Below are 9,834 nucleotides of genomic sequence, written 5' to 3'. Positions count from 1 at the left end.
GAGGTAACTATGGGGAGGAAGTGAGAGGGGAGCTGTTGAATTGTGGTAAACTGTGGTCAATGTCATGAGACAAAGTATATGTGAACTGCTGTATGGAAAGTGAATTTGCTCTGTAAATCTTGACCCAAATCACAATTAAAAAAATTAAAAAAAGATGACAGCCAAGAAAAAATAATAATAATAACTTTAAATAATCCCAAATGTGTCTTATTAAGTGAAATTCAACTCATTGCCCTCCATGTCCAGGACTGTGCCCCAACTAATTGTCATCTAGGAATATTTTATGGGTAGTAGGGCTGTTTTGTACCTAAGGAAAATCCCCTTTTCTTTCAATAACTAATCTATAAATTCATTTAAGCTTGTCTGAAATAAGACATATTCTTAACTTTGACTCTTATGAGTATAAACTCCTTCTGATTATTACCTGATGTTTAATGTTTGATTGCATTTTATTTATTCTAAAGGTCCCTCTTGGTTTTTCAAGAAGTGTTTTACAGTTCTAATGTCCAAGAATTATTTTGCAATCATCAAAGTTTAGAATGCTTACTATCTTTGCTTTTATCTTTTCAAGTTGGAGAACTCTAATTTTGACGTATAGACTTAAGAGATAACTTCTTCTGCTTGAAAATTTTATATCTTTCTTGATTTATAGACTGTAAGAGCTAAAGAAGATTTAATCCAACCACCTCTTTTACATTTCAGAAAACTTCAGCCAGAGAGGTTGAGTGACTGGCTCAGAACCATATTTTTATCTGGAAAGGATGAAACAATTAAGGATTCAAAAAATTTATATTTTTCTATTCAGTAAACTGCATTAAGAATGTATAAGGACTGCTGCTCAAGATGCTGCATTCCGTTTATGTTACAACTGCTCTGCTCCAAAGAGGGACAGTTAAAAAGACAGAGTAAAACTCAAAAGCAAGATGAATATTTTAATGAACGATAAACAGAAAAGCAAAGAAGTGGATGAGGATGAAACCAAGGGTCTTCTGAGCTCTGAGTCTAAAAGCAGGATGTAGTATGTGTTACAGACAAAAAGGTTCTCAAAACATGACAGTGGAATAGAGGCAGCCTTACTGCTTGAAGGCAGAGATTAAAAAAAAAAAGAGATTATCAACCTTCATCCTCACAAAAGGTAGTAAGCTTAAGTATACAACAGGACTAAAATGTGGCTATGACTAGGTAATTATGGTTGACAGTGTTCAAATTTTCTGTCTTTACTGATTTTTTTTTAAATTAGTTGTTCTATCAGTTGCTAACAGAGAAGTGAACTCACTTCTCCCTATTCCTCCCACTAAGTACAGCAAAACAAAAACAAACCTAGATATTATATATTCTATGAAACAAAATCAAAAGACTGAAAGGTTGAGAGAGGACAGTAGACTAGCTAAAGACCATGGGACCTGAAGAAGGGCACAATGGGTGGTATCCTAGTGGGAAGCCTGGAAGTAATGAGATGGCACCTGCCTTCCTCTGTAGCATGGTATCAGAGGAGTCCTGATAAAACAGAAGTTTAAAGAAGATCCAGAGTCTCAAAATATAATACCAAAAATGTCCAGAATACAATTTTTATTAAAAAATCACTCCTCATACCAAGAACCAGGAAACTCTCACCTTGAATGAGAGAAGACAATCAATATGACACCAACAAAGAAATTACATAGTTGTTGGAATTATCCAATAGGATCCTCAAGCAGTCATCAAAGTGCTTCAATAAACAACTACAAACATACTTGAAACAAATTTTAAAAATAGAAAGATACACAAAGTCTCCGCAAAGAAATAAAAAAATCTCAACAAAGAAATAGATGATATAAAGAAACAGCAAATGGAAATTCTAGAATTGAAAAACACAATAACCAAGATTAAAAATGAAAAACAACTCACTGAAAAGGCTCAACAGAAAAACAGAGAAGACAGAGGACTCACTGAACTTGTTTGTACAACAATAGGAATTACACAATCTAAACAACTGAAAGACAGATGAGAAAAAAATGAACAGAATCTCAGAAACCCATGGGACTATTAATAAAAGACTTAATATTCCTGTCATCAGGGCCCTTGAGGAAAAGAGAAAGAGTTCGGGCTGAAATAGGATGTAATGGCTACAAATTTTCTCAACCTGACAAAAGACATGAACTGATAGATTTAAGAGGCTGAGTGAACATCAAACAGGTAAACCCATGAAATTCATGCCAAGACACATCATAAAGTTCTGAAAACTAAGCACAAAGAAAATATCTTGAAAGTGGTAAAAGAGAAATAACACCTAGATTAACTGAGAGTGGAAAAACAATTCAAATGACAGTACATTTCTCATCAGAAACTACAAGAAACGGAGGCCTGAAGGAAGTGGCACAATTTTTCAAGAGCTGAAAAATAACTTCTTGTTGTGTGCTGACAAATCAATCTTGACTCACAGTGACCCCATGTGAGAGAGTAGAACTGGCCCACAGGGTTTTCTTGGCTGTAATCTTACAAAGCAGATCATCAGGTTTTTCTCCCGGGTGCATTCAAACCACCAATCTTTTGGTTAGCAGCTGAGGGCTTAACTGTTGTGCCATCAGGGCTTCTGAAAATATCCAGCAAAAACAGCCTTCAAGAATGAAAGGGAAGGAGAACTGTTACATTGTGGGAATTGTAAGAAGTGGTACAAAATAAAATGTGTATGAACTGTTGAATGTAAAACAAATCTGCTTTATAAAATTTTACCCACATCACAATAAAAAGTTAAAAAAAGAAGAAGCATGAAGGGTCAACAAAGACATTCTTAGCTGAAGGAAAACCAGTATATCTATGTTAAGAGAACAGTTAAGCAAGTTCTCTAAACAAAAAAGACATGATAAACAAAAAGGAATTTTAAATATCAGGAAGAAAAAACAATGGGAGGAATGAAAATATGGGTAAATCATATAATAGACTTTTTCTCCATTTTTCTAAATTATATTTGATAGTTAAAGAAAAATTACAATTCTGTGTGATGTGGTTTTCAATGTATGTAGAGGAAATATTTAAGACAAACATAAACACGGAAAGGTGAAGAGAACTAAAGGGAGATGAGGTTTCTTTATGTCACTAAAACTGGAATGTTGACACCAGTAGACTGGTAATTTACCTACGTATAAAGCAATACCTGGATTGTCTATTACCTTTCCCTTCACCCAAGTTAATGTGTGTTTATCCTCTAGTTAGTGATTTTCCCTCCCTGGTAACCATCAAAGAACGTTTCTTTCTGTGTGTAAAAACTTTTCTTGACTTTTTATAATATTGGCCTCATACAGTATTTGTCCTTTTGTGATTGACTTATTCACTTAGCATAATGTCCTCCAGGTTCATCCATGTTATAAGGTATTTCACAGATTTATCATTATTCTTTAATGTTTACAGCATAATATGATCAAGGCAAAGGAAGACACTGGGAGATGCACAAGAGTTAAAGGCAACACATCCTATATACACAACCTGCAATAACAGTAATAACAATCTATGAGTGGATACAAAGAGAAACATGCAAGCTAAACATATGGGAAGGCGAATGAGACTATACTCATAAATATATATAAGTTTGGTAGAGGATATATTTCTATATCAGTATTTATATGTACTGCAAATACATCCATGTATATAGTAGGTCACGCGTAGTGCCAAAGGCATTTGACTCCTAACCAGAAGGCTGGAGGTTCAAATCCACCAGCCACTCCTCAGAAGGAAGGTTGGGCAATCTACTTCCCTAGTGATACCACCTCGGAAACCCAAGGAGGGGTTGCTATGAGTCAGATCTGACTCAACAGCAGTAAGTTTGGTTTTGAGTTGTTGTTGTTGTTGTTAGTGTGCCATCAAGTCGGATCTGACTCATAGCAACCCCTCCTTGGGTTTCCAAGGCAGTATCACTATGGAAGTAAATTGCCCAACCTTCGTCCCAAGGAGTGGCTGATGGGTTTGAACCTCCAGCCTTCTGGTTAGCAGTCAAATGCCTTAGGCACTATACCACTAGAGCTCCTATAGTAGTAGGTCATAGAGGGGGCAAACTATGAAAACTTCTTAGCTGTAACCAAACACTGTGAGGGAATGAGTCACTGGGCTTGAGGACTAAGGAGCACAGTCTCAGGGGACATCTAGGTCAATTGGCATAACACAGTCCACAAAGACAATTTTCTACTACATCCTACTTTTGTGAGTAGCAACTGGAGTCTTAAAAGCTTGTGAGCAGCCATCTCAGATGCAACTATTGGTCTCTCTATCCAGAGCAAAGAAGAGCTAAGAAAATCAAAGACACAAGGAAACAATTAGTCCAAAGGACTAATGGCCCATGTGAACTTCAGCCCCTACCCTGAGACCAGAAGAACTAGATGGTACCTGGCTACCACTACCAACTGCTCTGATTGGAATCACAGTAGAAGGTCCTGGACAGAATAGGAGAAAAGTATGCAATAAAACTCAAAATCATAAAAAAGACCAGACTTACTGCTGTGACAGAGACTGGTGGAACCCCTAAGACTTGTGGTCCTTAGATACCCTTCAGGCCTGGAACTAAACTCATCCCCATGCATCAACTTTCAGCCAAACAAGAAGCAGGTGTATAAAGTGAGTAACATCAGGGAGGAATATACTCCTTAGAACAATCAACCATATGAGACCAAAGGGGTAGCATTTTCCCCAAAACAAAGCTCAGAATGCAGGGAGAGGCAAGTAAGAAGGATGAATGGAAATGAGGAACTCAGGGAGAAAGTGGGAAGAGCACTGTTACATTATGGGAATTATGATCAATGTTACAAAACAAAATGTGTATAAACTGTTGAAAGGAAAACTAATTTGCTCTGTGAACTTTCACCCAAATAACAAAAAGAAAAAAAAAGTATGAAAATAAAATCCTAACATAAATATTAGCGTAAGTATATATAGAATGGAACAAAGAATCACAAATCTAAAGGCAAAAAATGCAATACCTAGAATGAACATTTAAAAAAAAAACTACCCAAACAGATCCACTGAAAGACCTGAATCCAGGGCCACTGAGATTCCAATCATAGTGACCCAATAGGATAGAGCAGAATTGCCCCCATAGGGTTTCCAAAGCTGTAAATTTTTATGGAAAGAGATAGCCTCATCTTTCTTCCAGTGGTGGGTTCAAACTGCTGATCTTTCTGTTAGAGCCAGGCTCTTAACCACCATCCCACTACTGCTCCTTTAAAAACAAAAACAAACCCCAAAAACCACCATTGATAATTCAAGTAGAGCTCTAAAAAAAAAAAAAAAAATTCAAGTAACACACATGAAGACAGGGAAAACAAACAAAAAATCAGTAGAGAAATGAAAGAGACAGGGAACAAAGAGAAAACAAAAAACAGCCAACTTAAGACTCCCCAGCAGTATCTGCCACTTGTGGCTGCTCTTCAGTGCCTTCAGGTAGCTGCTTTTTATATTTTTCCCAGAGTTTACAATTGTTATATCTGGGAGAGTTGCTCCAGTAAGAACTTAGCGATTATTAGAAGTTCTGTCTTGTTAATTATTTTTAATAATAAAGCTGTTTTAAAAACAAAAAAACTAAGCTTAAAAAAGCACTCTTAAATAACAGCATGAGTATCTGTGTAACTAATAAATATGTTCTATAACTTCTCAATTTTGAAATTTGATGTAAATTAGCTTCATAATTTAACTTCTATTATTTTGGTTGCCTTGAATATACTATGCAAAATAAAATTCCAATCTTTGTTTTATGTTTTTACATATGGAATAGGGAGTGGACTCGGCACCTAACAACACCATGTTGTTGTTGTTGTGTGCCGTCGAGTCATCCCTGACTCATAGCAACCCCTCCTTGGGTTTCCGAGGCAGTATCACTACGGAAGTAGGATTGCCCAGCCTTCCTTCCGAGGAGTGGCTGGTGGGTTTGAACCGCCAGCCTTCTGGTTAGCAGTCAAGTGCCTTAGCCACTATGCTACCAGAGCTCCTAACAACACCATAGGAAAAAAGAATCAGAACAGATACAAGAAAGCAATTCATCTTTTTTTTGATCACAACAGATACAAGAAAGCAATTCATCTTTTTTTGATCACTGATGCCACCTGGTGGCTGATTTATGGCAGTGGTTTTGTGTAGGGGCACAGAAAGTGAGGGACAACAATTAAAATAACACAAGTTCTTCTATATAATATAAATTCAGATGAAAGAATTTTTATTTTCCTCCTGCTGAGTTACACTCAGCATGGAAAATACAAAATCCACAATTAACTCCAAACCTGATCCTCTTCCAATGATTCCTATCTCATTGCCATGCTCAGCACCCTCTCCTACACCCCTCTCTATGCAGTCCATCCATCATCACTTTTCATTGATTTGTGCCTCCTAAATATCTCTCCACATCTTTGATCTCCACTCCCATTTTTCTAATCTCAATTACCATGATCTCTCATCTACAATGCAACGCAATGCAACACTGCCGGGGAGTTAGATCCAACTTACAGTGATCCCTCCTTGGGTTTCCAAGGAGGAATCACTGCGGAAGTAGATTGCCCAACCTTCCTTCCAAGGAGTGGCTGCTGGGTTTGAACCGCCAGATTTCTGATTAGCAGTCAAGTGTTTTAGGCACTACGCCACCAGAGCTCCCGACTAGTTGCACTTATATCCCACTAAGTAAATTCTATGTATTGTTTTAAGTACTTTAGTTACATTAACTCATTTAATCCTCACACTAATCCTAAGAGATGTATACTAGATGAGAAGACTGAGAGGGCACAATAAAGCAATTTGGTCAAGGTTCCATAGCTAGCAAGAGCAGAGCCAGGGTTAATCCTAGGCAATCTGGCTCCAGATTTTGTTCTCTTAAAGATGACACTACTGCCTTTTGACCACTACCTTGTGCCATAGCCCCCCAAATGGTCTACTCATGCCCCTTTTGGCTCTCCTCTAATCCATTCTCCAGAGAGGAATCAGTGAGCTTCCCGAAATATAAATCTAATCATGCCACCTCTTTTAATGACTTCCACTGTTTTTAGGACTCGGATGAATTCTTTAAAATCGTGGCTTACAATGTTTTACATTGTATCCCTTTCTTGTATTTCTCAATCCACCGCATTCTATACTTCCTCTAGCTCTCTCCACTTAGTCCCACTGAGTTTCCACTGCCCTAGTCCTTTTCCCACCACTGAACCTTTGTCTGTGTTGTTTCCTCTGCTTAGAGCATTGTTCCCTTTTCTCTTCACATCGTTAAGGCATACTCAGCCCTCAGATCTCAGCTCAAGTATCACCCACCTCTTCAGGAGGGAGCTTAGTTTATTGATTTGGGAATTTTCGTCTTTTCTAATCCAAGCATTTAGTGCTATAAAATTCCCCAGAATCAATGTTTTAGCTACATCCAAGAAATTAAGACAAGTTGTATTCTCAATTTTTGTTCCCTTTAAAATATTTTCTAATTTCCCTTGAAACTTCTTTAACTCATGGATTAAATTATTTAGGTGTCTTGCTTAATTTCCAAGTATTTGGAGATTTCCAGTTATCCAGTTGTTGATTTCTAATTTAATTCCATATGAGCAGAGACATACATGCATTATTTCTATTCTTTTCAATTTGTTGAGGTTTATCTTATATCTCAGGATATGGTCTATCTAGGTGAATATGCTATGTGTGCTGGACAAGATGTATTTTGCTATCTTGAGGTGAACTGTTGTATAAATGCCAATTCGATCCTCTTTGTTCATAATGTTATTCAGCTCTTTCATGTCCTTACTAACTTTTTCTTTACCTGTCTATCATTTAATGAGAGAAAAGTGTTGAAGTCTCCAAGTACAATTGTGGCTTTGCCTATACGTGATGTTAGGTGTGTACACATTTAGTATTGCTGTCTTCTTGCTGAATTGTTCTTTTTATCATTATGTAATGTCCCTCTTTATCCCTGGTAATTTTCTTTGTTCCAAAGTCTTTTTTGTCTGATATTAACTAAGGCTCCAGTTTTCTTCCAAATAGTATTTTGTAAGGTACACCTTACTCCATCCTTATACTTTTAACCTACCTATATTACATTTAAGGGTGTTTCTTGTTCATGTAGTTGTGCTTCTCTCACTGTGGTTCTAATTTTCATTTCACTTATGACTTACTATATTGAGTATCTTTTTATGTGCCTATTGGTTTTTTATATATTTTCATTTTTGAAGTGCCTATTCAAATCTTTTCTCACTTAAAAAAATGGAGTTAATCTATCTTTTTCTTTTTTGGATATCCTTCAGTTGTTCCTGATCTCAGGGAAAAGTGTTTAATATTTCATCAGTAAGTATGATATTGGCTTTAGGTTCTTCTTGTTGCCCTTTATCTACATGAAGATTTTCTCTTCTATTCCCAGTTTGTTGAGAATTTTTTAAAAATCACAAATGAGTGCTGAAATCTGTCAAATGCTTTTTCTACATCTATTGAGATAATCACATGGTTTTTCTTCTTTATTCTGCTTACACAGTGAATTACAATGATTGATTTTCAAATGTTAAATCAACTTGCACTCCCTGAATAAACCTCAATTGGTCATGATATATCATCCTTCATATATATGGCTAATTCAATTTGTTAATATTTTGTTTAGGATTTTAGTTTTGATATTCATGAGGGACACTGGTCTTCTAGTTTTTCTTTATTGTCATGTCTTATCAGATTTTGGTATCATGTTTTCTTGTCCTTTTGAACTAAATTAGGAAACATTATCTCCTTTTCTACTTTTTGGAAGATTGCTATTGTTTCTTCCTTAAGTATCTGAAAGTATACACCAGTGAATCCATTTGGGTCCAAAGTTTTCTTTGTATGAGACTTTACAGTTTTAACTTATATAACAGAGATTATTCAAATTTTCTATCTTGCTCAGTTTCAGTTTATTATGTTCTTCAAAGATTTTATAGATTTCACTGAAGTTTCAAATTTACTGGTATAAAGTAATGAAAGTTTATAATATCCCCTTACTTAATATCTGCAGATTCTGCAGTGATATCTTCATTTTTATGTCAATACTGATAATTTGTGTTTTCTTTCTTTTTCCCTTTTTTAAGTTTATTGATAAGTCTTACTAGGCATCTCTCAAATTTATTAATATTCCCAAAGAATCAACTTTTGCCTTTATTGATTTTCATTTTTGTTAATTTATTTTCTATTTGAATAAATTCTACTCTTATTTTTTTATTATACCTTTTTTCAATTTTCTTTAGGCTTCTTTTTCTGCCTTCTTGAATGAGTTGGTAACTGATTTTAAACTTTTCTTCTTTTCTAATATATGTATTTAAAACTATAAAATTTGCAACTAAGCATTGTTCAAACTGTATCTCACAAGCAAATTAATTTTTCAAGAGTTTTCAAATGTTTTCCTTGGTGCTTGGTAAAAAATAAATATTCCCTTGGGAACAGGGAGGGATAGAATGGAAAGGGACATAAGGAAACTTTCTAGGTGAAGGTAATGAATGCTCCATATCTTGATTGGTGTACTGGTTACACAGTTGTATACATTTGTCAAAAATGCGATACTCTGTACACTTAAGACCTGAGCTGTATTAAAAAAAACCTAGAAACTAGGCATCAATACCTTTGTACAATGAAACCTCTGTGTAGGTTCACAGAAGTTAACTGACTTTTCCAGTATCACAGACTTAGCAACTGACAGAACCAGGGGTTAAACCTAGGCTATCAAAACCAGTGTCGTTTAAACTCTACCATAAATTATTTCACATATTTCATACATATACACACACACATATATATATATATACCAAAAAAACCAAACCCACTGTCATAGAGTCATATCTGACTCATAGTGACCCCTTCTTGGGTTTCTGAGGTTGTATCACTAGGGAAGTAGATTGCCCA

General features: G+C 35.8%; 1 protein-coding gene across 1 annotated transcript in view; it reads right to left on the bottom strand.

The window, feature by feature from the left end:
- The window catches only part of NPHP1 (nephrocystin 1), a 147,590-nt gene that overhangs the window by 78,752 nt on the left and 59,004 nt on the right, over window positions 1-9,834 (bottom strand). The gene's annotated exons all lie outside the window — the stretch shown is intronic.

This window comes from Orycteropus afer, unplaced genomic scaffold, assembly GCF_000298275.1.
Source record: "Orycteropus afer afer isolate SDZICR_OR568_19922 unplaced genomic scaffold, OryAfe1.0 scaffold00017, whole genome shotgun sequence".
Taxonomy (NCBI): Eukaryota; Metazoa; Chordata; class Mammalia; order Tubulidentata; family Orycteropodidae; genus Orycteropus; species Orycteropus afer.
This window is presented reverse-complemented; position numbering and strand designations above follow the sequence as displayed.